Genomic DNA, 12842 nt, shown 5'->3' on the forward strand with positions numbered 1-12842 from the left:
GTAGGATCGGGTCTAAAAAGCTCCTCCTCTGAAGTATGGTGTTTTGGTGCCGATTTTTTCGGGTCCGAATACTTGTGTGTCATAGTCTTTGGAGTTGGTTTATGCACCTTTGGTTTGGAATCAGGAGCTTTGGTGGATTCCGAAGGTTTTATTGGAGTCTTTGGAACCGGTTGCTTGGTCGGCTCCGATGATTTTTTCCAGATCGGAGGTGTGTGTGCTAGATGTTTTTGGAGCCGGTTGTTTTTTCAGTTCCGATGGTTTTTTGGGATCCGAAGGTTGATTAGTAGGTTTCGGAACCGATGGCTTCCTTGGTTTCGAAAGTCCAGTGTGTATTGGTTTCAGTGCTGAATGCGCCGGTTTCGGTGCCGATTGAGCCGATGTGGAACCAAGCTTTGGCGCGGACAAAGACAATGGTTTCTCTTCCGGTTTGGCTTTTGTCTGTGCCAGGGATGGGGTTTTGGCACTGACAGTAGGCTGGCTCGATCCAGAGTGGCCTGAAGGTTTATGTGTAGACTTCTTTGCCAGGCCCGAAGGCGGGGCGTGGGAAGTTTCAACCCGGTGTGCACCTAGGCCTGAAGGTGAAGGTGTTACCAAAGCCTTTGAATGTGTGGGTGGGGTCGACATCAGAACTTACAGCCCGTTGCCCTGGGGTGATGTCTTCAACATCGATTCCTCGGCTTCGCTGAAGGGGCCTTCTTCCATCCGCTCCTGCTCTGGCACATTGATGCCTTCTTGGAAGATGTTGTCTGGTATCGATGTCAATGATCGAGCCATGCTTCTTTGAGCTCGACAATCTCTGATGGTTTTCTTGGAGCGGAAAGAGGCACAAGCCGGACAGTCCTTGGCCTCATGCTCAGGTGAAAGGCAGAGGTTACACACATCATGAAGATCGGCGTGTGAAAACTTAGATCCACATTGAGGACACCTTTTGAAGGGAGTTTTTTCCATGAACAAAGAAGGCCTGGTGGCGTAGCTAGGCCTGAAGGCCTGCTTCGATGGCCGGAACCGAAGTAAAAGTTTTGTAGAGATGCGCATCAAAAGGGAAAGCGCGATCGTAAACAATACAGAAGAAGGGTAAGGATTGCGCCTCGAAAGTCAAATCGGTAATGATACCGAACTTGAACGCCTGGAACACATCCGAGCCCGATGGCGGAAAAAAACAATCTGAAGATGGAGTCGATGCCCATGCGCACTATTGTCCAAAGGAGGAGTCACCTATCTCGTGACTTCCAAAGACTTGTTCCAAGACGATAACAAACAAACATCCGGGCCCAACACCAGATGGCTATCTATGCATAGTGTATGATCTGCAGCTCATATGCCTCTAACAAATTGTTTTATTTTTCAGCTGCTGGCTCTGAGCCAATGGGGCGACACTCTTCCACCATTGTGGAGGAGCCACCACTGTCACAGTGGAGTTGAAGCCTAACCTTGGTTAGCTATGGCAGCGTTGTTGTGTAGATGCAATCAATCTTGTGCTCTTATGAACAACCGTAGTTCTTGCATTTAAGAGTGTCTCTAGTGCACAGTTTATTTATCATTGGTATCTCTTCTGCGGTCAAAACATTGTGTGCATGCAAGGCTCTAGTAAATCTGCAATACAGTGATGGACGGCTAGGAGATGGCTAGGAGAAGATGTTAACCTCAAGATTTATGAGGTAATGTATCCCTAGAGACAAGAGTCAAACAGCATTTCAAAATACAGTCAATAAAAAAGGACTGATTCAAAAAGAAAGTTTGAGATCTGACATTTAAGAAAACCATGAGGGTGTATTACAAAAATGTAAAAGGGTACAATACAGAAATAGTAAAATGCAGATGCAGTAACGCAGAAATAGTTTATTTTCAGCTCTCCAACAGAATAGCAATCACTGAATCTCTACATGTTACAGGATATCGTCAAATATTAAAAGAAGATACAAAGTATCTGGAACACCTCAATGCTCTGATTGTACTATAAACGGGTTAACTGATATCACAATAAGTATGAAAACCCAAGCAGATGTCATCAGACAAAGCAAAATCAATGCCAATAGCTAGTGATTTTTTGCAATTCAGGACTGGATAAAATGAAGTGTGCTTTTTCTCAACACTAGGGGCCCGATGTAGGTAATTTTATTTTACCACTTCTTAAATACCGATTGATACCGAATCAGTATTTAAGAAGTGGTAAAATAGAGGGGGATGTAGGTAATACAGAATCGGTAAATACTGAATCGTTAAGATTCGGTATTTACCGATTCTGTAAATACCGATTCGGTAATGCCCATTGATTCATATGGGCATTGAAGCCCATAGGAATCAATGGGCATTACCGAATCGGTATATACAGAATCGATAAATACCGATTCCAGCAAGGGTGCAGGGGGTGTCACTTTGACACCCTCTAGCACCCCAAATACAGGCATGTGTGCCATGTGGCACACAGACATGCCCTAAGGGCATGTCTGTCTGTCACATGGTATAGGTGTGCATGCACACATGTGCATGCACACCTGCTGAAAGGCCTGTAGCACTGGAAACAGTGCTACCTACATCAGGAATTTTCCGAATCGGTAAAATTACCGATTCGGTATTTTACAGAATTGGTAAATTTACCTAATCGGTAAATTTACCGATTCTTTAAAATATAGCCCCCTACATCTCAATCACCAAATACTGGTCGGTAACGCGGAATTCGGCCGTTACCGACCGGTATTTGGTGACCTACATCTGGCCCTAGATGTCTTCAGTAAGAAAGTATTTTACTGCGTGTAATAACGGCATTCATATTTGTTCATTACCAAGTGTTTTTCCAAAGTAAACCGGAGAGCTCTGATGCTCTGTTGAGGCACCTCGTGTATGGCCTGCACGTTATACCTTCTTTCACTTCAGCACATTGCCGCGCCCTCTGCTTTTCCTTGACCAGATCCATCCCTGAAGAAACCCCTCTATTCTAACCAGCAGCACCATATGCTACCCTCCTGGCGGTATTTTTTTATGAGCTCTTGTCAATATTTTGATCATCAACAATTTGTATTATTCCAACCTTGCTGAGTTCCATAGAAACCTTTATTGTTGCCACTTTGTCCTGGGTATTCTGTAACACCCTTGTCATGGTGTTGGTGATGTCAACATACAGCTCCTCAAATGTGTCTTAAACAAACCAAGCAGACTCTGCTAATCTTCCCCAGGGGCGAACAAATAGAGCCACACTAATGCTACTCCTGTCCTCTTTGCAGGAAAGGAGCATCCCCTTTGACTCGAGCTGGGGTGTGCACGGCTATGCCAGTGTTCAAGGGTCCAACCCAGCAACACTTGCAAATTCAGTAGTTAAAGTCCAAACAAAGTTCTATCAATTTATTCCTTTTTATGACGATGAGCAGAGTGCTCCAATATTCCAGTCCACTACTGAGTCCTGCAAGCAAACCTGGCTACTCATGTACCAATATTCTGACCAACAGCATTGACTACCCTGTGAATGCAAGTCTGTCATTCGTGCAGCAACTCTATGTTCATTGGTACGATGAGCCACTACACCATAATTATGGTTGACATGGACTACCCAACCAGAGAGCAGGACCTCCCATTTTTTCTTGCATGTACTGGGATTTGAATGGGTGCAGAAGCATAAGCAGAGACATGCCCCAATTGTAATTCTTTGATGCCACTTAACAATACTTACATATATTGTAACCCTGTTCACTCCAATGGTAATACACTGCATTTCACAAGATCACAATGGAAACTGCATGCCGATTATGCTTGCATTCTTACCACAGAAATTTGTATTTTTAACCAAACCCTTGACTATGCTGACAAAATGCTATCCCATGTGGATATCAGTCTGCAACCCTTCAGCAGGTGATAACATGATTTTCAATGGTTAATGGCGCTTTTTAGGAGCCAACAAAAGTCAATACAGTCCATGGTGGGCGTGTACATATTTACTCAAAATAATTTTGAAATGTCCAGATTTTACTTGTATGCCGCATGTCAACACTAGTGCTAAGCCTGTACCAATGGCCGAATGAAGAAGCAAGTGTTGTAGATAAAGAATCTGGGAGTGAGAAGAAGTTGTTTGGCCAAGATCACACAAACTGTCATGTGTGAATGCTCGGGAAGAGAGGATCGCATAGGATGCAGAAAAAGTCCTTTGGCACAGGGGTGAAGGGGCAATAACTTTCTGGCACTATAAATGTAAAAGGAATTAATTTCTGGATGTCAAGTGCATAGTCACTTTGTGGCAAACTACTGCAGAGGGCACAATTTCTGGCACTGGAACTATGAGGTTTACTTAAATGGGACAACCACACAACAAAATTCAATGAATGTTGCTGTGCCAAAAAATACATGCTCCGTAATATAACAGGAAGTGTCAGATTGTGTTCTTTATAGTTGATGTAACAGATAATAATTTTCCTTCAAAAATACAACTATTGTCATATTTTTAAGGGCAATTATTTGTCAATGATGTCACCTCCTGACATGGCACCAGTTAAAGGTCATGTGTGGTCAATTCCTTTGAGGTCACTAGGTGGGTGTGGCAAAACGTGTGAAGTCGCTTCCACCACCCCCGGCATTTTGGTAGATTTACGCCAGTGGCTCTAATCTCCGACACCAAACCTACCCCTCGGATTATGCAGATGGCACATGCTCAAGACTCACAGAGCAGTACTATCCATCTGGGTCTTCAGGGCTTTAAGGCCTAGTTCTCAGGCAGCAGCATTACTCCTTAACTTACAAAGATATGCATTTTAGACAGCAGAGCTATTGCTTAGTGGCATATCTCCATGGCCTTGGGAGTGCTCTTGCTTAAGTGTAGGTTAGGGCCAGATCATCTTCTTCTGATTACTTGAACTGATCGGACTCTTTGTATGGCCTATGCCCCCCTTGCTGTTGGTAACTGGTGGCTGTCGACTGCTGGCTCCAACTGGCAGCAGTCGCCGCCTTAGGCAGCACGAGGCTCCGCTCTGTCGCGTTGGGCTCCTTCAGGCTCCTCTGGCCGGATTGTAGCGGCGGTTGACTTATTTCAATGGGAAGATACTCTGTTTCTTCTTTCAATGAACTATTGGTTCTGCTTCATGTCTTTAGGCCCAGGGAATGAGTGGAATAAAAAGCAGAGAAGGTAGTCAGTGGAAGGGTACAGCAGGGTTTCCTAGTGCCCTGGTTAATTAGAAAAGGAAGTAAATGAGGAAGACAGCAGCTGGCACAGATAGGCCCAACAATGCGGTGCTCATGATGTTGAGGACCTTGGCTGTCGCTCCATAGTGCTGGGCTCCCACTAGGTCTCCGACTATCTTCCGATCCCTAGACTGGAAGAGGGAGAAAGAAAATAGCACTTAGAAAGGTTACTGAAAATAGGTATGTTCTACCAGAGACTGAGCGCTGAGAGCGAGGGACCGGGAAGAAGCGGACAGAGAAAATTCAGCCAGGCAAATATCTACTCAGAGAAAGAAGGAGGAAAGAGGGAGACAGAGAGGTATAAATTGGACTAAACAGAGTGGCAGCTGGAGGATAGGGAGAGGCGACATTAGAAGTCAGAGTGAGCAGAGTAGAGTGCCTCATTCCCACTGAGTTCACACAGCTTGCCAATAAATTCAGGAACAATGAGATGAGGAGGCAAAAAAAAAGGTAGCAGACACTCCTAACCTTATAGGTGAAGCCCCGATAATGCCGGATATACTACAAAGCTTTCATAACACTTGTAACCAATATTCTGTATTTTATTGTAGAAGCCACCAATAGTTTCAAGCATACCCACCTGATTGTATCAAGGCAACAAGCCCTCAATATTTGGGGAGAACACGAATGATAAAGATGTATTACTTAAATTTGATAAAGGGGAGTAAATTAGGAGCCTAATTAACCTCATGTAATCAATTACATGGTATTGATACATCAACAGATTGCTTCAGCACTAGGTGAAACAAGAGAGAAAAATGTTGTCCTCAAATATTACATTCCAACAAAATGTCTGTAAAAGTACAACACACTGCAATGTGTCCCCACTGTAACAACCACAGCAAAATTAAATGTAACAATAAAACTACAGGGAAAATCTGATGTGTTTGTAACAGACAATCACTTCGAATTCTTGAATGATTCTATATGGAAAAATTTGCAGTTGTATCCTTTATCTGTTGCTCATCTCTTTCGACAACGTTTCAACTGGTAATAGTACAGAATTACTGAAAAGTGGTTGTCTATACTCTGTAAACCGTAAGTGCACAGGAGGAACTGTATATTCCTAACTAATAAGGGATATATTGGTCGCAGTTAAGGGTATATCCCATTGACATAAACACACAGGTACAGCCTAGTGAGATAAGGAAGATATGAACTCACTCAGGGGTACAAGGCCTGTGGGGTGAAATACACGTGCTAAAGTGAGCAATCCACAATAATTATAAAGGGATCGATGCCCAATTAAATTAGAACCTAGGGAATCGCTTACCCTTGAATGCAGGAAAGCTGCCGCCATGGAGGGGGTGGAGAATGGGACAGGTTCCCTCAAATGACAGACCTCCATGAGGAGTGAATGCTCGATGACACAGAAGACAGCACAAGGTTATTGTCAGTACCCATGATGGAGCGCGGACCGAGCTTGAGGATTAAATATGAACTGCCTCCAGCAATGATAAAGAGCCTTAATAGGGCTTCACTAAATGTGAGCCTGCCACAAAGAGCTGATGCTCCAATACTCAAATCAAATAAAAAATTACCTTTATTCGGTTTTCATATTAGAGCACAGAAAAACCATAAAAGCACAATTATACAATTACATTTCACATTTTTATACAATTCATAAAAATGTGATTTAAAAGTTAGCAGCATTTTGGAAGTCTAAAAATCGTTGAAAACTTTGAGATATAACAACAAACATTTAAGTAGGGACAAAATTCATATATGTTTTTTATGTTTGATCGTACACTTCAAAAATAGAGCAATATATTGCAAACCAGTCATTATCTAGAATCTGCAGAGCAAGGTAGGCCGGACAGCATTGCCTCATACCCCATTGTTTTAAAATGGGTTTGATCCACCTTCTCATTTGTTTTATGTAGAATTTACAGAACAGGACTACATGGATTGATGTATGCGGGGAAACTCCATCACAGGGACAGTTTGGTAGGCTTTTGGACCAATCGTTTAGGGTCGGAAAACTGTGAAATAAGTCGAGTCTGAGACGTGAAAGGACAAACCTATCGTACCCGCTTAGTGTGTAGGCTAAATATGGTTGCATGCCGAAGGTTGACAGCATCAATTGGTTAGTTTGAACCGACAGCCCCAATGCCTCAGTGGCAAATCCATTTGCCTCCATATGGGTCATATATTGTTTTTTTAACGCCTTTCTCGAGATAGAGCCCATCAGAGAAGGATTATGGTAGTATTCTGGCTTGCCTAAATTAGACATAAAAACTTTAATGTACTTCAACCACCAGATCTGTAACGCATGTTCTAATTTCAGACTATCGTTTAGAACATTGCGGTTAAATGTAGTTTTAGTCGACTTCCAGATCCAGTGCCATAGCAGCACTGGTTGTATTTTTATTATATCCGTAATGTATGGGAGCCCCAGCTTGACATGACAGATGTTGGTTGATGTGCCTCGTGGAACAGCCAACAGGTACCTTAAAAAAGCGTTCTCCACCCTCTGAATGTCATTTACATCGCAGTATCCCCATAACCCCGCACAATTGATGGTTGTGCTGACGCATTTAGCTTGGTAGATATGGGTCAGCTCTATTGGGGGTCTCTTTCCTAGCCTTTTTTTAGAAATTCACTAGGGCTGTCGTTCTCATAAAAAGGAGTTTCCTAACCTTGATAGCCTGATGCCATTGGCCCTTATGGTCAATTAAAATTCCTGAATAGGGATACGTCATAGTGGTTTCCACCTTTTTGTGCTCTATGTAGGTGTCCCTCTGCTTCTTACCACTTGTCCCACTTAATTATAAAAGTTTTAGAAATATTTATTCTCAGGCATAGGTTTCTCATGAACTCATTATAGCTATTAATACAGCAGAGAACAGCGTGGAGCAACCAACACTGTCAGAGAGGGAACGTGAGCTTTGGAGGAGCGTTTCAAGATGGCTCCAAAACGTGGCTTGAAACGGGTCATGCGTTTCAGGCTTCAACATGGGGTGAATATTCAACCAGTGATAGAGCGACACTGGTCAATGTGGAATTGCTAATGTACTTTAGGTTATTTTCACCAATGTTTGCTTATGTCTGTAATGTGAGTCTACTTATGAAAGAAAGAATGTAGAACTTGCTATGACTCTAAGGCTGCTTGTCTACCGTAACACCTTGGTCAGTTACCTCTCGGACTGTTGTGGATTTGCATGGATGGGGTGCTGTTAATAAAAAACCTACTTGGAAAAACTACTGCCTTTTGGATTTGGCTTTATTACTGTCATGTCAGGGTAGAACAAGATTTCCTATGTGCAATGGCCCTTATAAAAAATCTACACAAAGGATTAAGAAGCAGCTGCGTCTCGTGCAGGTAAGAGAGGTGGAGCTGGGTGGGGATTTCGACGGACGATGACTAGGGAAAATTAATAATTCTTTAAATTTTCCCTCGTCATCGTACGTCAAAATTCCCCTTACCCCTAATCGGCCCCACCGCTCTTACCTGCACGGGCTGCGGCTTTTAAGGCATAATTAGCCAAACCAAATGAAGCCATAATGTTACTTATATCACACCGACATCCATGATGTTCAGAGAACAGGTCAAATGCAGTCTATTCCTGCAAGGAATTTAGAACCATATACATATTACTCTTGAAGTAGAGACACATCCTCTCCATTCCTCCGGGGAGTTCAGTCCATTTGAAAGGGGTGTCAACTATGATGATCCATTTGCATTCAAGTCTTTGTAAGATGAGAGAGGGATCCCCTCCCGTCTCAGGCATCCATGTCTCATTCAGTACTTGCAATTGGTTATCATTTATAGTGTGTTTCTTCTCAATGTAGGGTAATACCAGAGGGGTAGTTAGTGGTTACCCCACAATGAATTCTACTTTGATGTTGTCCAAATCATGTCTTTACCTGCTGGATTGTCTGTCCGATGCAAATCAGAGGACAGACACACTATATAGAATAGACCAGAGGGTGTAGATAGTGGTTACCCCACAATGAATTCTACTTTGATGTTGCCCAAATCATGTCCTTACCTGCTAGATTGTCTGTCGATGCAGATCAAAGGACAGACACACCATATAGAATAGAATTCTTTAGCAGTATTACAAGTAGAAAAGTTTCTTAGCTCCAAATGTTATAGCGTCATGCTAAAAAATTATGTATTGGTTGTGAATTGGGAAACCACACAGTTGTCACACGTTGTGTCCTATCACAGGGGAAGTCCCATAAATGGTGCAGCTAATTTTTATTAGACACCTTGGGGCCAACTGAATGCACTAAAGATACGCTCTAAAATTCTTGTCTCTTTTAAAAGAGAACAATGGCAGTAGGAGCACAGCTTGGTTAGAAAGATTGGGAGAAGGGGTGGGTGAGCTTCAGATGTCCCAACAATCACACTGCCACATAATGTTAAAATACATTATACGCCAAGCAGGGCACATGAGATTTACTATGGGGGCAGTAACTAATGCGGAGTGAGAGAAAATGCAATACTTAGTAAAATAACCGAAATTTTTTAAGACTTTGAAAGCACAGAGGGATAGAGTGTGGGTGCGCTTATGTGTGTGTATATGTAAAAAATCCTGGAGACATCCGAAAGACTACTCACCATACCCGACTAAAGCACCTGTACCCAACTTCATAACAGAAAATACATTTATTAGGGTGGTGTAGCACCTCAAACACCTCCTGAAGCTATGTCCTGGAATGGCAGGCCTAATGAAGGGTCTATGTTTTGTATGATGTGCAAGTGTTTTCTAATGGATGCTGTGGTCTTGTTAGTAGGAGGACCAAAAGTGGTTACAAAAATTCTCATTACAATCTTTCTTTTGATTGGTTATCAAGAGGTCTTCTCTATTGTTATACCAAGCCCTTCTAAGTGCAGATTGAACCATTTTACGTGGGTATTCTCTTTCAAGTAGTATGTCTTGTAATGTAGAAGCCACCTTGAAATAATCCGTTCATCCTCGAGTGACAGTGGGTGAAAGCTCCGATGGGACAAAGAGGTATTTATTTTGGTGGGCTTCTTGTACAAAGATGTTATTAATTTCCTTTTATCGTTTTTAATTAACAGATCTAGAAAAGGAATCCGATGGTTGTCTCAGTAGCATGTGAAATGGGAATTGGCCTGTGTTTTATTAAGGTATGTAACAAACTCCTTTGGTTTCATAGTGGAGTCTTCCCATGTATCAAAAACGTAATCAATATCCTGTTTCCAACTTTATGGAAAACATGTATGGGGTTGAGATCTGACAAGACAAATAGATGTAAAAAATGTCAACAAAACTATTTGCGAGATTTGGGTCAAAAATGGCACCCAGTGAAGTCCCCTCACACTGTTAGTAATTTTGATTATCATATTTGATCATCGTAGATTTCATATTAGTTGTCAGGGCCATTGCCAGAAGATCAATGATAAATTATGTTAGAATCAGAATAAAGGCATTATGATATCATGAAATGTGCAATGATATTTTGTTTTTACATTGTTTCACCCACAGTGGTCCCTGAGGAAGGGACTACATGTCCCGAAATGCATCGGGCCAACCACCATCAATCGCCGTCATCAGTATATTCATGTTAAATATTATTGATGTAATCATCACAATAAGTTTATGATTCATGAAAAGATTATGTGAAAGTAGTCATGAAGGAATGACTTTTTCATGAATTTTGCGTTAAAATATTTATGCAACAAGTTTGAAATAGATTCACCCCAGCTGTGCGCTTGGTCCAGGCCGTGAAAGTGGGTGCACTTGCCAAGTTGACATGGCAGTCCCAGACTGCACACAGGCTCTGCAATGGCAGGCCTGAGCCATATATTATAAGATGCTTCTGTTGGTGGTTTGCCAATGCTGCAAGCCTACCAGCAGTATTTGATTTACAGTCAGTAGCTCGTTTGTAAAAATGTTTTACTGAAGAACCAATGACATGATTGAAAGACAGTTTTTATAAAGGGAAGCAGTTAACTCATGAGACTATTGAGAAATATATTTCAGCGACTACAATTCTGGCATATAAATGTGAATTTGGTGATAACATTGATATTTATTTAAGTGATCAATTTGTTTTTAACTCTCTTGATAAAATTCAGGAGAGACTACTTGCAGAAATCCATCGCTGAATGAAGTACTTGATATAGCCAAAGGCATAGAGAGAGTCATTGTATCTGGTAATGTTTTGGCTAATGAGGATAGTATTCAATTTGATAGTTTCAATGTCATAGTGGATCAGGATAAGGCCAACAAACCTATTGTAAAGACCAATATTTCTTGTTATCATTGTGGTTCCAAAAACCATGTAGGAAATTCGCCGGCTTGTACGGCCATTGGAAAACATTGTGTGAAGTGTACAAAGATAGGGTATTTTCAGGCTGTAAACAAAAGTATGAAAAGTCCTGTTTTGAGAGCGAATTGTGTTAATGGGAATGATTTGGAAATTGTTAACACTGTTGTTCTCACTGTGGAAGATGCAAGTGATTATGTCGCTTCAACCAGTTTATAACTTGTTCATATTGGACAGGTGGGTCTAGATATTAGGACAGATTCAGGTTCGCCAATCACAATTATTGCGGATACCACAATTTATGATAAATGGCATGATGTAGACATTATTCCTACTGATCTGAATCCAAAATCTTTTGCCGATCAGGAGAACACCCTGTTGGGCTATTTTAATGATTCTTTATAGTCCACAATCTATGTAGCTGTCAAAGGACGCAACATTGTTGGTTGGCGTGATTTTGTATTGTTCTTACACCCAACACTGATTCACTTATCTGTTTGGAAGAAATACCTGAGTTTTCTGTTCAGTGTGAGGATTCAGATATTCGTGTTGTGTTGGACAAATATAAGCCTGCTTTTCTTCTACAGATGGGTGTGTTAAGGGTTTTGAGCATTTCATCAAGCTCAAAACATGCCATTCCAGTCAAACATAAGGTGAGATCCCTACCCGTTAGTGTTCAGGAGGATCTTAAAAAACTATTGGATGAGAGGTGCAAGGATAGCATCATCGAACCCGCAAACTGCTCTGAATTGGTGTCTGCTGTTACTGCAAAGAAAAAGTCTGGCAGTATTTCTTTGTGTGCAGACCTTCGTTCACTGAACAAAAACATAGTGGTGGATTGACATTCCCTTCCCCACATTCAGTAATTATTAACTGCCGTGGATAGTTCAAAGTTTTTCACTATAATTGATTTGCAGTTAGCATATCATCAGATCATTCTTTCAGAAGAATCTAGGGATCGTAAGACATTTGCAACACCTTTCTGTGTGTTAGTTATCTCAGGTTATCGTTTAGCTTAGCCTCAGCTGTCAGTGTATTCCAGAAACTCACAGATATCATTTTTAAAGGGGGTCTGTGGTGTCCAAGCATTCCCAAGATGACATTCTAATTTTTGCAGAGACCATTTCTGAGCACAATGTCATCCTGAAAAATGTTTTGTAAATTCTGGCTGATAAAAGCATGGCAGTGTCTCATAAAAAATGCTAATCCTTACAAACAGAAGTGGATAACTTAGTCGTAGTATTTCTGCCGAAGGTATCAAACCCAAGGCAGATTTGCTTGAAGCTATTAAGTCTGTGCCCAAACCCATGAATAACGATTTCCTGAGATCTTTCTCAGGTCTCAGAGAGTGTTATCTGCGATTTGTACGTGTTAGACACTTATTGTTGAGCCTATGCAAAAACTGTTATTTAAGAAATGGATATTTGTCTAGGGTA

Source organism: Lissotriton vulgaris, chromosome 2_1 (genome assembly GCF_964263255.1).
Source record: "Lissotriton vulgaris chromosome 2_1, aLisVul1.2, whole genome shotgun sequence".
Classification (NCBI taxonomy): domain Eukaryota; kingdom Metazoa; phylum Chordata; class Amphibia; order Caudata; family Salamandridae; genus Lissotriton; species Lissotriton vulgaris.